Source organism: Phyllobates terribilis, unplaced genomic scaffold (assembly GCF_046119375.1).
Source record: "Phyllobates terribilis strain yellow unplaced genomic scaffold, ASM4611937v1 Scaffold_682__1_contigs__length_827410, whole genome shotgun sequence".
NCBI lineage: Eukaryota > Metazoa > Chordata > Amphibia > Anura > Dendrobatidae > Phyllobates > Phyllobates terribilis.
The window spans coordinates 391,905-406,213 of NW_027363442.1; the positions used below are offsets into that span (position 1 = coordinate 391,905).

Sequence of the window (14,309 nt, forward strand, 5' to 3'; positions counted from 1 at the left end):
CAACGGGAGGACGTAAAGCAACCTGATATCCAAAGAAAACACGGATGTCGAGGTCCAGATGAGGAGCCAAAAGTGGATGATGCCTTTTTGCCTGCTTCAGATCCCGGTAATATTAAACAAATCCTGACCCCTGGAGATGCGGAGGAGGAGGTGCCGTGTATTGACTTCTTCCCATCTTCAGATCCTGATTCTTCTTAATGTCTGTTCCTCTTAAAATCTCCTCACTAAATGTGAGGTCCCTAAAGAGCCCTACACGTAGGGCTGCTTTATTTTCTTATTTAGAGACATTGGACTTTGATTTCTGCTTTCTACAAGAATGTGGTATACAGAGTAATTTAAATTATAAGGACTTAAAAGAAGACTGGAAACTGGGCGCTTCTGTGTGGTCCGGTGCTAATGACTGTCGTGCTGCCGGAGTTGGACTACTTTGCCGTGGACATTCTACCATCATTCAATCTGTGACTGAAATTATACCTGGCAGAGCTATTTTAATACATCTTGTTTTTAATGGACTTTCTTTACGTTTATTAAATGTGTACGCTCCTCCTGGGAAGCAGGAAAGGGCGGATTTACTTGAAATATTGCCATTATTTTGTGTTGGGTCAACCCCCCTGCTAGTGGGAGGAGATTTTAATTGTTTACGTGACGGGGAATCCCGGCAGGGTGGGGATGTGAATCGTAAAGACCGTACCTCCTATTTGTTGAAAAGTTTAATTGATGATTTTAGATTACAGGACTGCTGGAAGGAACTCTTGCCGGCGGATCCAGGTGTTACATGGTCCAATGGAAGAGTTTCTTCTAGAATTGATTTCATATTTGCTTCTACTGCCTTTAAACCTTGTAAATGTTTTCTTTTATCTAATTTATTCTCTGATCATAAAGTTTTATCTGTGTTTTTAGAGTTAGCAGGGGAACAAAATACCTCAAGAGGCCCATGGAGATTAAATACAACTCTCCTAGAGGATATTGATATTCAAAAGAGGTTTGTGCAGGCCTACCAGTGCTGGCAATCAAAGAGAGACCCCCGCGCCTCGATGCTGGATTGGTGGGAGAGCATTAAACCTAAGATTAAATTATTTTTTATTAAGGCAGGGAAAATGAAAGCAAAAAAGAAAAAGCAGTGGTTTTATGTTTTTAACCCCTTAATAACATCTGACGTACTAATACGCGTCTGTGCCCTGGGACTTAAGAGCCAGACCCGTATTAGTACGTCATCGCGATCGCGCCCGCACACAGGCTGTGCGGGTGCGATCGCCGCCGGGTGTCAGCTGATTGTCACAGCTGACACCCGGTACTATGTGCAGGGAGCGGTCACGCACCGCTCCCAGCACATTAACCCCCGCGATGCTGCGATCGAAGTCGATCGCGGCATTGCGGGGGCAAGGGGAGGTGATCGGCGATACTCACCTCCTCTTCCGGCTTCCAGCGCAGTCTGCAAAGGCTTCCCGGGTGTTGCCATGACGACCCGATGTCGTCATGACAACATCCGGGTCACCAGAGAGCAGGAAGATTGCTTGGACATGCGCAGTGCATCTCCAAGCAATCTTCACACTGTGCACTTCTGACAGCCTTCATGGCATAGGGATGGTGCTCCATTCCTGTGCCATGCAGGCGATCAGAAAAAAAAAAGTGAAAGTCCCAGAGTGGGACAAAGTAATAAAGTGTATAAACTGTGTGAAAGTGGAAAAAAAAAAAAAAAAAAATGTGCAAAAATATTATAAAAAAAATAAAAAAAATAATACACCAAAAATAAAAATATAATGTACCCATCAATAAATATTATTATAAAAAAAATAAAAAAAAAACAATAAAAGTACACATATTTGGTATCGCCGCGTCCGGAACAACCTGACCTATAAAACTGTCCCACTAGTTAACCCCTTCAGTGAACACGGTAAAAAAAAAAAAAAAAAAACAAGCAAAAAACAATGCTTTATCAAAATGCAACATGATATCCGCTAACAAATTGTCGGCTCAAATTGTTAGCGGATATCATGTTGCATTTAGAGAGTCCCTGTGTGCCCAAACATTGGAGCTCCCCCACAAGTGACCCCATTTTGGAAACTAGACCCCCCAAGGCACCTATCTAGATGCATAGTGAGCACTTGGAACCCCTAGGTGCTTCACAAATTGATTCGTAAAAATGAAAAAGTGTTTTTTTTTTCACTTTTTCATTATTACGAATCAATTTGTGAAGCACCTGGGGGTTCCAAGTGCTCACTATGCATCTAGAAAGGTGCCTTGGGGGGTCTAGTTTCCAAAATGGGGTCACTTGTGGGGGAGCTCCAATGTTTGGGCACACAGCAGCTCTCCAAACGCAACATGGTGTCGCTAACAATTTGAGCCAATTTTGCGTTAAATTTGTTAGCGGACACCATGTTGCATTTAGAGAGCCGCTGTGTGCCCAAATATTGGAGCTCCCCCACAAGTGACCCCATTTTGGAAACTAGACCACCCAAGGCACCTATCTAGATGCATAGTGAGCACTTGGAACCCTCAGGTGCTTCACAAATTGATTCATACAAATGAAAAAGTGTTTTTTTTTTCACTTTTTCATTGTTACGAATCAATTTGTGAAGCACCTGGGGGTTCCAAGTGCTCACTATGCATCTAGATAGGTGCCTTGGGGGGTCTAGTTTCCAAAATGGGGTCACTTGTGGGGGAGCTCCAATGTTTGGGCACACAGGGACTCTCTAAATGCAACATGGTGTCCTCTAACAAATTTAACGGAAAATCGGCTCAAATTGTTAGCGACACCATGTTGCGTTTGGAGAGCCGCTGTGTGCCCAAACATTGGAGCTCCCCCACAAGTGACCCCATTTTGGAAACTAGACCCCACAAGGCACCTATCTAGATGCATTGTGAGCACTTGGAACACTCAGGTGCTTCACAAATTGATTCATAAAAATGAAAAAGTGTTTTTTTTTTTCACTTTTTCATTGTTACGAATCAATTTGTGAAGCACCTGGGGGTTCCAAGTGCTCACTATGCATCTAGAAAGGTGCCTTGGGGGGTCTAGTTTCCAAAATGGGGTCACTTGTGGGGGAGCTCCAAAGTTTGGGCACACATGGGCTCTCCAAACACAACATGGCGTCCGCTAATTATTCAAGCAAATTTTACAATCAAAAAGTCAAATAGCGCTCCTTCCCTTCCGAGCCCTGCCGTGCGCCCAAACAGTATTTTTTCCCCAAATATTGGGTATCTGCGTGCCCAGGGGAAATTGCACAACAAATTTTGGGGTCCATTTTTTCTTGTTACCCCTGTGAAAATAAAAAAAATTGGGTCTAAATTAACATTTTTGTGAAAAAAGTTAAATGTTCATTTTTTTCTTCCACATTCAAAAAATTCCTGTGAAGCACCTGAAGGGTTAATAAAGTTCTTGAATGTGGTTTTGAGCACCTTGAGGGGTGCAGTTTTTAGAATGGTGTCACTTTTGGGTATTTTCTGTCATAAAGACCTCTCAAAGTGACTTCAAATGTGATGTGGTCCCTAAAAAAATGGTTTTGTAAATTTTGTTGGAAAAATGAGAAATCGCTGGTCAACTTTTAACCCTTATAGCTCCCTAACAAAAAAAAAATTTTGGTTCCAAAATTGTGCTGATGTAAAGTAGACATGTGGGAAATGTTATTTATTAACTCTTTTGTGTGACATATCGCTCTGATTTCAGGGCTTAAAAATTCAAATTTTGAAAATTGCAAAATTTTCAAAATTTTCGCCAAATTTCCGTTTTTTTCACAAATAAACGCAAGTGATATCGAAGAAATTTTTCCACAATCATGAAGTACAATATGTCACGAAAAAACAATCTCAGAATCAGGGGGATCCGTTGAAGCGTTCGAGAGTAATTACCTCATAAAGTGACAGTGGTCAGAATTGTAAAAATTGGCCCGGTCATTAACGTGCAAACCACCCGCGGGGCTTAAGGGGTTAATATGAGACTACAAGTACTCTTTAAACTAAAAGAAGTTGGTATTGATGTGGATGATGATATTGCAAATCTTAAGTCTGAAATAAAAAATGCTCTTAATGAAAAAGGAAAACAAATAATTTTTAACTCCCATGTACAGCACCTGGAGGAAGGAGAGAAATGCTCCCGATTCTTCTTCAAAAAGGTAATGGGGAGGAGGGACGCAATCCTAAATCTTGAAGGTGAAAATGATATTAAGGGTATGTTAGGAAAAGCTTTTAATTTTTATCAACTTCTTTTTAACACTAAAGTTATAGATCCATCCTTTTTAGAGTATGCTATTAATTCCCTTGATTTTAAGTTAGATATTTTAGACCAGGGTGTTTTATCTAGGGATCTCACCAGTGAGGAACTTTTACAGATTTTTAAAAGTTTCTCCAGTGGGAAAGCCCCTGGGGAAGACGGTCTACCGATTGAGTTTTATCTGACTTTTTGGGGAATTTTAAAGAACGATATGTTTTTATTGTTTAAAGAAGCTTTTAATACTAATAAATTACCCCCATCTTGGAGGAGAGGTCTGGTATCTTTAATATATAAAAAAGGGGATAGGAGCCAACTTAAAAACTGGCGGCCTATTACGCTTTTAAACCTTGATTATAAAATTTTAGCTAAACTTATTGCAGTCCGTTTAAAACCCTTTATAGCCAAATTAATTCACCCTAACCAGGTATGTGGTGTTCCCAGAAGAACCATAGCTGAGTCCCTCAACATAATTAGGGATACCATATGGTATTCAAAAGAGAGAAGTCAAAACCTTGATATTTTATCCTTAGACTTTGAAAAAGCTTTTGACAGGGTATCGCATGAATTTCTTTTTATGGTTCTTAAAAAAATGGCGTTTCCAGAGAAAATTTTAACCCGCATTATGCTTTTATATCATTCTTGTTTTAGTCAAATTTCTGTAAATGGGTTTTTAACGAAGGGGGTTCCTCTATTATCAGGGGTGAAACAAGGGTGCCCTCTCTCACCACTGCTCTTTATCTGTGTTATGGAACCACTATTAACCATACTGAGAAAAGATAAAGTAATTAAAGGGGTACCTATTCCTGGGAGTAGGGGTATGCAACTTAAAGCCCTAAGTTACATGGATGATGTTACCATACTATGTCCAGATTCCACATCTCTGAGGAGGGTATTGAGAAACACACAATTTTTCTGTGAAGCCTCAGGTTTTAAATTAAATATAGATAAATGTGACTGTTTTAATGTGGGTGGATGGGACTCCTCTTTGACCCCTGGGATAGTGATACAGAAAAATCACATAAAAATTTTAGGAATTATTTTTAACCAAGCCAATGAGGGGGACCCTAACTGGGACTCTGCAATGGATAAAATAGAAAAAAAGATCTCATTGTGGAATTTAAGGAACCTTAGTATGGAAGGTAAAATTTTAATTATTAAAGCCGTTTTAATTCCCATTATGTTGTATGTTGCAATGGTGTTTCCCCCTTCCAATTTACAAATCAAGAAAGTAACAAGAATTGTTTTTATGTTTTTATGGGGTTCAAAAATGGAAAAGTTAAAAAGAGATCTGATGTACAAATGTAAATCTAATGGAGGTAAAGATGTACCCAATTTTTTTACCTTTTTCCATATAAAGTATTTCTGCTTCTGTTTTAAGGTTTTTAAATCTGATGGCATTTTTAGTTATTTTTTAAAATATGCAGCAGGAATGATTTTTAAAAGGTGGTTTAGCCTACCTTTAAGTTCTCCTGTGCTCCTGTGCCCACCTAAACAGTATGTGATACTTGAGAAAACGGTCAGACTTTTAGGTCTCCAGGAAATGGAGCCTGATATATTGGGGGACCAAAGGAAGGTATCTATTGCTTGCAGACACTCTGAGGACACAATTCCTGTCTCCAATTTTTCACAGGCAAGGTCCAAAACGGTGTGGCGAAATGTGTACGGGAAATATCTTGCAAATGTACACAAGGACCTTGCCTGGGCTATCGTCCACCAGTGCCTCCCTACCCGTGAGTTTCAACATAGGCGGGGGCTGGTGGCGAGAGGCAAATGTCCAAGAGATATATGCGGGGAAAGTGAGTCTGTATTGCATCTCTTTTGGAATTGTCATTTTGCACAGGAGGTTTGGAGAAAGGTAGGCCCACTTTTAAAATGGGCATGTGGCCTGAAAGATTTTAATCACTTTTATGTCTTTTATGGTCTTTTTAAGTGTCCAAATTTTAAACAATTCCGAGTTGCCTGGATTATTATTAATTGTTTTAAAAATGCCATGTGGAAAGTTAGAAATATTTTACTCTTCAAACATGATCATATTGATTCAACAGACTGTATAAAAATTGCTTTAAGTGAAATGTATATTTACTATCTCAGAGATAAAAAACTGTATGGAGCAAAAGAAGCGGCTTCTATGTGGTGTGTACAATTATGGAACACAATTAGTGGTAATTAAATAAACCCAAGTACATCTGTAATTATGATTTTCTTAATTGTTACAATGGTTTTATGATGGTAAATTGTGTTTTATACAAAAAACTTGAATTGATTATTATCATGTTTTATCATTTTATTGTAATGTTATAAATGTTCTTTTTTAAAACCTTTGTAAATATACTTTTGAATCAATAAAATTGCGTTGAAACCTTATCTGTTCTTATCAGTTTAATATCTGATACGTCCCCTATCTGGGGACCATATATTAAATGGATTTTTAGAACAGGGAGATGGAAAAAGAGCTTGCTCTGTCCACTCCACGCATTGACCTGGTATTGCAGTATCTCCAGGACCGGTGCACCCCTTCTTTAATGCAGTTTCTAAAATCAGAAAGAATTGAATTCAATGTTTTTTGTTCATTTTGCTTGTTTGTCGGATTTGGGGATGGACTCTTTGGCTTTGCTTTTCTTCTCCTCATTGGATTTTTCATGTTCAAAGTTGCAGAAGCCAGATTACAAGCTCATTTTGGTTCAACTTCAGCAACTGTGCATTGCATTGCCATGTAATGTGATGCAATGCTATCTTTCTAGCTCTCCCTTTTTACTTCCTTTTGGATAAACAGACATATTAGGCAAGCATTTTGGAGCTTTCACCTAAATAACTACAGGTGGTGAGATAAGCTGCACAATATAATTGACCTTTCAGTATATTGTTGCACACACACCATCTATTTAGCAAATGCCCTTGTTATCAACAGCAGCCTTTTAAACTCACCTGAGCTAACAGGTATGTGCGCTGGTTACTCTGCTGCGCTTAAAATTTCTTTTTTGGTTTGCTACAATGCCTTTTCTGAAACGTTGTCTCCTTCTGCTGGAACACTGACTTCTTTCATTTAATGCCTGCAGACTATAAAAGAGAACCCAACCCAAAAAGTTTGGTTGATTAGTCTGTGGCATTCTGTTAAACTGTTGCTTATGGCGGTCTCTGTGAGCTTCTCAGCGACATTCAGCCAGCCAGGTATCCTGCCTGCAGTAGATGGAATGTGGCAATGGAACGCTGGCTGCGCGTGTCATAATAGGCTCTGAGCCTTTATATACCTGTGCACAGCAGCAGCCACCTTCAGTCTGCTGCTGGACAGCCAGCAGCAGCAGCAGCAGGAGAGGTATGTAATCAGGAGCCCTCCTGCTAAGGGTAGACAGCTGCTCGTTCCACCCCACCCCCCGCCTTAATTGGTTCTCCTCCCTTCCAACGGTGTTGAGGCGGGTGGGAACAGCAGGGGGTGAAGGTGCTGTGTTTAAAGAGGTGGAGTTATGCAGATCTAAAACGCGTGGATTGCAGCAGCAGCAAGCCGAAAAGTGCAGGCATGTAAGGGATCTAGAGGTTGACAACATGTCTTCTTAACGGGAGTCCAGGAGCTCATCTCCACAAATGGACTTTTCAGGATCCTTGGGTGGCTCCGTAGTTTGAAACCAATTCTGGTTATCGCTTCTCGGCCTTTTGGCTAAGATCAAGTGTAGTATCTGTTCTTATCAGTTTAATATCTGATACGTCCCCTATCTGGGGACCATATATTAAATGGATTTTTAGAACAGGGAGATGGAAAAAGAGCTTGCTCTGTCCACTCCACGCATTGACCTGGTATTGCAGTATCTCCAGGACCGGTGCACCCCTTCTTTAATGCAGTTTCTAAAATCAGAAAGAATTGAATTCAATGTTTTTTGTTCATTTTGCTTGTTTGTCGGATTTGGGGATGGACTCTTTGGCTTTGCTTTTCTTCTCCTCATTGGATTTTTCATGTTCAAAGTTGCAGAAGCCAGATTACAAGCTCATTTTGGTTCAACTTCAGCAACTGTGCATTGCATTGCCATGTAATGTGATGCAATGCTATCTTTCTAGCTCTCCCTTTTTACTTCCTTTTGGATAAACAGACATATTAGGCAAGCATTTTGGAGCTTTCACCTAAATAACTACAGGTGGTGAGATAAGCTGCACAATATAATTGACCTTTCAGTATATTGTTGCACACACACCATCTATTTAGCAAATGCCCTTCTTATCAACAGCAGCCTTTTAAACTCACCTGAGCTAACAGGTATGTGCGCTGGTTACTCTGCTGCGCTTAAAATTTCTTTTTTGGTTTGCTACAATGCCTTTTCTGAAACGTTGTCTCCTTCTGCTGGAACACTGACTTCTTTCATTTAATGCCTGCAGACTATAAAAGAGAACCCAACCCAAAAAGTTTGGTTGATTAGTCTGTGGCATTCTGTTAAACTGTTGCTTATGGCGGTCTCTGTGAGCTTCTCAGCGACATTCAGCCAGCCAGGTATCCTGCCTGCAGTAGATGGAATGTGGCAATGGAACGCTGGCTGCGCGTGTCATAATAGGCTCTGAGCCTTTATATACCTGTGCACAGCAGCAGCCACCTTCAGTCTGCTGCTGGACAGCCAGCAGCAGCAGCAGCAGGAGAGGTATGTAATCAGGAGCCCTCCTGCTAAGGGTAGACAGCTGCTCGTTCCACCCCACCCCCCGCCTTAATTGGTTCTCCTCCCTTCCAACGGTGTTGAGGCGGGTGGGAACAGCAGGGGGTGAAGGTGCTGTGTTTAAAGAGGTGGAGTTATGCAGATCTAAAACGCGTGGATTGCAGCAGCAGCAAGCCGAAAAGTGCAGGCATGTAAGGGATCTAGAGGTTGACAACATGTCTTCTTAACGGGAGTCCAGGAGCTCATCTCCACAAATGGACTTTTCAGGATCCTTGGGTGGCTCCGTAGTTTGAAACCAATTCTGGTTATCGCTTCTCGGCCTTTGGCTAAGATCAAGTGTAGTATCTGTTCTTATCAGTTTAATATCTGATACGTCCCCTATCTGGGGACCATATATTAAATGGATTTTTAGAACAGGGAGATGGAAAAAGAGCTTGCTCTGTCCACTCCACGCATTGACCTGGTATTGCAGTATCTCCAGGACCGGTGCACCCCTTCTTTAATGCAGTTTCTAAAATCAGAAAGAATTGAATTCAATGTTTTTTGTTCATTTTGCTTGTTTGTCGGATTTGGGGATGGACTCTTTGGCTTTGCTTTTCTTCTCCTCATTGGATTTTTCATGTTCAAAGTTGCAGAAGCCAGATTACAAGCTCATTTTGGTTCAACTTCAGCAACTGTGCATTGCATTGCCATGTAATGTGATGCAATGCTATCTTTCTAGCTCTCCCTTTTTACTTCCTTTTGGATAAACAGACATATTAGGCAAGCATTTTGGAGCTTTCACCTAAATAACTACAGGTGGTGAGATAAGCTGCACAATATAATTGACCTTTCAGTATATTGTTGCACACACACCATCTATTTAGCAAATGCCCTTGTTATCAACAGCAGCCTTTTAAACTCACCTGAGCTAACAGGTATGTGCGCTGGTTACTCTGCTGCGCATAAAATTTCTTTTTTGGTTTGCTACAATGCCTTTTCTGAAACGTTGTCTCCTTCTGCTGGAACACTGACTTCTTTCATTTAATGCCTGCAGACTATAAAAGAGAACCCAACCCAAAAAGTTTGGTTGATTAGTCTGTGGCATTCTGTTAAACTGTTGCTTATGGCGGTCTCTGTGAGCTTCTCAGCGACATTCAGCCAGCCAGGTATCCTGCCTGCAGTAGATGGAATGTGGCAATGGAACGCTGGCTGCGCGTGTCATAATAGGCTCTGAGCCTTTATATACCTGTGCACAGCAGCAGCCACCTTCAGTCTGCTGCTGGACAGCCAGCAGCAGCAGCAGCAGGAGAGGTATGTAATCAGGAGCCCTCCTGCTAAGGGTAGACAGCTGCTCGTTCCACCCCACCCCCCGCCTTAATTGGTTCTCCTCCCTTCCAACGGTGTTGAGGCGGGTGGGAACAGCAGGGGGTGAAGGTGCTGTGTTTAAAGAGGTGGAGTTATGCAGATCTAAAACGCGTGGATTGCAGCAGCAGCAAGCCGAAAAGTGCAGGCATGTAAGGGATCTAGAGGTTGACAACATGTCTTCTTAACGGGAGTCCAGGAGCTCATCTCCACAAATGGACTTTTCAGGATCCTTGGGTGGCTCCGTAGTTTGAAACCAATTCTGGTTATCGCTTCTCGGCCTTTTGGCTAAGATCAAGTGTAGTATCTGTTCTTATCAGTTTAATATCTGATACGTCCCCTATCTGGGGACCATATATTAAATGGATTTTTAGAACAGGGAGATGGAAAAAGAGCTTGCTCTGTCCACTCCACGCATTGACCTGGTATTGCAGTATCTCCAGGACCGGTGCACCCCTTCTTTAATGCAGTTTCTAAAATCAGAAAGAATTGAATTCAATGTTTTTTGTTCATTTTGCTTGTTTGTCGGATTTGGGGATGGACTCTTTGGCTTTGCTTTTCTTCTCCTCATTGGATTTTTCATGTTCAAAGTTGCAGAAGCCAGATTACAAGCTCATTTTGGTTCAACTTCAGCAACTGTGCATTGCATTGCCATGTAATGTGATGCAATGCTATCTTTCTAGCTCTCCCTTTTTACTTCCTTTTGGATAAACAGACATATTAGGCAAGCATTTTGGAGCTTTCACCTAAATAACTACAGGTGGTGAGATAAGCTGCACAATATAATTGACCTTTCAGTATATTGTTGCACACACACCATCTATTTAGCAAATGCCCTTGTTATCAACAGCAGCCTTTTAAACTCACCTGAGCTAACAGGTATGTGCGCTGGTTACTCTGCTGCGCTTAAAATTTCTTTTTTGGTTTGCTACAATGCCTTTTCTGAAACGTTGTCTCCTTCTGCTGGAACACTGACTTCTTTCATTTAATGCCTGCAGACTATAAAAGAGAACCCAACCCAAAAAGTTTGGTTGATTAGTCTGTGGTATTCTGTTAAACTGTTGCTTATGGCGGTCTCTGTGAGCTTCTCAGCGACATTCAGCCAGCCAGGTATCCTGCCTGCAGTAGATGGAATGTGGCAATGGAACGCTGGCTGCGCGTGTCATAATAGGCTCTGAGCCTTTATATACCTGTGCACAGCAGCAGCCACCTTCAGTCTGCTGCTGGACAGCCAGCAGCAGCAGCAGCAGGAGAGGTATGTAATCAGGAGCCCTCCTGCTAAGGGTAGACAGCTGCTCGTTCCACCCCACCCCCCGCCTTAATTGGTTCTCCTCCCTTCCAACGGTGTTGAGGCGGGTGGGAACAGCAGGGGGTGAAGGTGCTGTGTTTAAAGAGGTGGAGTTATGCAGATCTAAAACGCGTGGATTGCAGCAGCAGCAAGCCGAAAAGTGCAGGCATGTAAGGGATCTAGAGGTTGACAACATGTCTTCTTAACGGGAGTCCAGGAGCTCATCTCCACAAATGGACTTTTCAGGATCCTTGGGTGGCTCCGTAGTTTGAAACCAATTCTGGTTATCGCTTCTCGGCCTTTTGGCTAAGATCAAGTGTAGTATCTGTTCTTATCAGTTTAATATCTGATACGTCCCCTATCTGGGGACCATATATTAAATGGATTTTTAGAACAGGGAGATGGAAAAAGAGCTTGCTCTGTCCACTCCACGCATTGACCTGGTATTGCAGTATCTCCAGGACCGGTGCACCCCTTCTTTAATGCAGTTTCTAAAATCAGAATGAATTGAATTCAATGTTTTTTGTTCATTTTGCTTGTTTGTCGGATTTGGGGATGGACTCTTTGGCTTTGCTTTTCTTCTCCTCATTGGATTTTTCATGTTCAAAGTTGCAGAAGCCAGATTACAAGCTCATTTTGGTTCAACTTCAGCAACTGTGCATTGCATTGCCATGTAATGTGATGCAATGCTATCTTTCTAGCTCTCCCTTTTTACTTCCTTTTGGAGAAACAGACATATTAGGCAAGCATTTTGGAGCTTTCACCTAAATAACTACAGGTGGTGAGATAAGCTGCACAATATAATTGACCTTTCAGTATATTGTTGCACACACACCATCTATTTAGCAAATGCCCTTGTTATCAACAGCAGCCTTTTAAACTCACCTGAGCTAACAGGTATGTGCGCTGGTTACTCTGCTGCGCTTAAAATTTCTTTTTTGGTTTGCTACAATGCCTTTTCTGAAACGTTGTCTCCTTCTGCTGGAACACTGACTTCTTTCATTTAATGCCTGCAGACTATAAAAGAGAACCCAACCCAAAAAGTTTGGTTGATTAGTCTGTGGCATTCTGTTAAACTGTTGCTTATGGCGGTCTCTGTGAGCTTCTCAGCGACATTCAGCCAGCCAGGTATCCTGCCTGCAGTAGATGGAATGTGGCAATGGAACGCTGGCTGCGCGTGTCATAATAGGCTCTGAGCCTTTATATACCTGTGCACAGCAGCAGCCACCTTCAGTCTGCTGCTGGACAGCCAGCAGCAGCAGCAGCAGGAGAGGTATGTAATCAGGAGCCCTCCTGCTAAGGGTAGACAGCTGCTCGTTCCACCCCACCCCCCGCCTTAATTGGTTCTCCTCCCTTCCAACGGTGTTGAGGCGGGTGGGAACAGCAGGGGGTGAAGGTGCTGTGTTTAAAGAGGTGGAGTTATGCAGATCTAAAACGCGTGGATTGCAGCAGCAGCAAGCCGAAAAGTGCAGGCATGTAAGGGATCTAGAGGTTGACAACATGTCTTCTTAACGGGAGTCCAGGAGCTCATCTCCACAAATGGACTTTTCAGGATCCTTGGGTGGCTCCGTAGTTTGAAACCAATTCTGGTTATCGCTTCTCAGCCTTTTGGCTAAGATCAAGTGTAGTATCTGTTCTTATCAGTTTAATATCTGATACGTCCCCTATCTGGGGACCATATATTAAATGGATTTTTAGAACAGGGAGATGGAAAAAGAGCTTGCTCTGTCCACTCCACGCATTGACCTGGTATTGCAGTATCTCCAGGACCGGTGCACCCCTTCTTTAATGCAGTTTCTAAAATCAGAAAGAATTGAATTCAATGTTTTTTGTTCATTTTGCTTGTTTGTCGGATTTTGGGATGGACTCTTTGGCTTTGCTTTTCTTCTCCTCATTGGATTTTTCATGTTCAAAGTTGCAGAAGCCAGATTACAAGCTCATTTTGGTTCAACTTCAGCAACTGTGCATTGCATTGCCATGTAATGTGATGCAATGCTATCTTTCTAGCTCTCCCTTTTTACTTCCTTTTGGATAAACAGACATATTAGGCAAGCATTTTGGAGCTTTCACCTAAATAACTACAGGTGGTGAGATAAGCTGCACAATATAATTGACCTTTCAGTATATTGTTGCACACACACCATCTATTTAGCAAATGCCCTTGTTATCAACAGCAGCCTTTTAAACTCACCTGAGCTAACAGGTATGTGCGCTGGTTACTCTGCTGCGCTTAAAATTTCTTTTTTGGTTTGCTACAATGCCTTTTCTGAAACGTTGTCTCCTTCTGCTGGAACACTGACTTCTTTCATTTAATGCCTGCAGACTATAAAAGAGACCCCAACCCAAAAATTTTGGTTGATTAGTCTGTGGCATTCTGTTAAACTGTTGCTTATGGCGGTCTCTGTGAGCTTCTCAGCGACATTCAGCCAGCCAGGTATCCTGCCTGCAGTAGATGGAATGTGGCAATGGAACGCTGGCTGCGCGTGTCATAATAGGCTCTGAGCCTTTATATACCTGTGCACAGCAGCAGCCACCTTCAGTCTGCTGCTGGACAGCCAGCAGCAGCAGCAGCAGGAGAGGTATGTAATCAGGAGCCCTCCTGCTAAGGGTAGACAGCTGCTCGTTCCACCCCACCCCCCGCCTTAATTGGTTCTCCTCCCTTCCAACGGTGTTGAGGCGGGTGGGAACAGCAGGGGGTGAAGGTGCTGTGTTTAAAGAGGTGGAGTTATGCAGATCTAAAACGCGTGGATTGCAGCAGCAGCAAGCCGAAAAGTGCAGGCATGTAAGGGATCTAGAGGTTGACAACATGTCTTCTTAACGGGAGTCCAGGAGCTCA

The 14,309-nt window shown here is 42.3% G+C and overlaps 6 non-coding genes across 6 annotated transcripts; all 6 read left to right on the forward strand.

Annotated features, from left to right (window-relative positions):
- Nucleotides 1-6,538: 6,538 nt before the first annotated feature.
- LOC141235760 (U2 spliceosomal RNA) lies at nucleotides 6,539-6,727 on the forward strand. The gene has a single exon (XR_012301522.1). It is a non-coding gene; the product is annotated as a U2 spliceosomal RNA (small nuclear RNA).
- Nucleotides 6,728-7,842: 1,115 nt separating this feature from the next.
- LOC141235472 (U2 spliceosomal RNA) lies at nucleotides 7,843-8,033 on the forward strand. Its single transcript, XR_012301245.1, has one exon. It is a non-coding gene; the product is annotated as a U2 spliceosomal RNA (small nuclear RNA).
- A 1,115-nt stretch (nucleotides 8,034-9,148) lies between these two features.
- LOC141235705 (U2 spliceosomal RNA) lies at nucleotides 9,149-9,338 on the forward strand. Its single transcript, XR_012301472.1, has one exon. It is a non-coding gene; the product is annotated as a U2 spliceosomal RNA (small nuclear RNA).
- Nucleotides 9,339-10,453: 1,115 nt separating this feature from the next.
- On the forward strand, nucleotides 10,454-10,644 carry LOC141235473 (U2 spliceosomal RNA). Its single transcript, XR_012301246.1, has one exon. It is a non-coding gene; the product is annotated as a U2 spliceosomal RNA (small nuclear RNA).
- Nucleotides 10,645-11,759: 1,115 nt separating this feature from the next.
- On the forward strand, nucleotides 11,760-11,950 carry LOC141235475 (U2 spliceosomal RNA). Its single transcript, XR_012301248.1, has one exon. It is a non-coding gene; the product is annotated as a U2 spliceosomal RNA (small nuclear RNA).
- A 1,115-nt stretch (nucleotides 11,951-13,065) lies between these two features.
- On the forward strand, nucleotides 13,066-13,256 carry LOC141235675 (U2 spliceosomal RNA). The gene has a single exon (XR_012301443.1). It is a non-coding gene; the product is annotated as a U2 spliceosomal RNA (small nuclear RNA).
- Nucleotides 13,257-14,309: the final 1,053 nt, after the last annotated feature.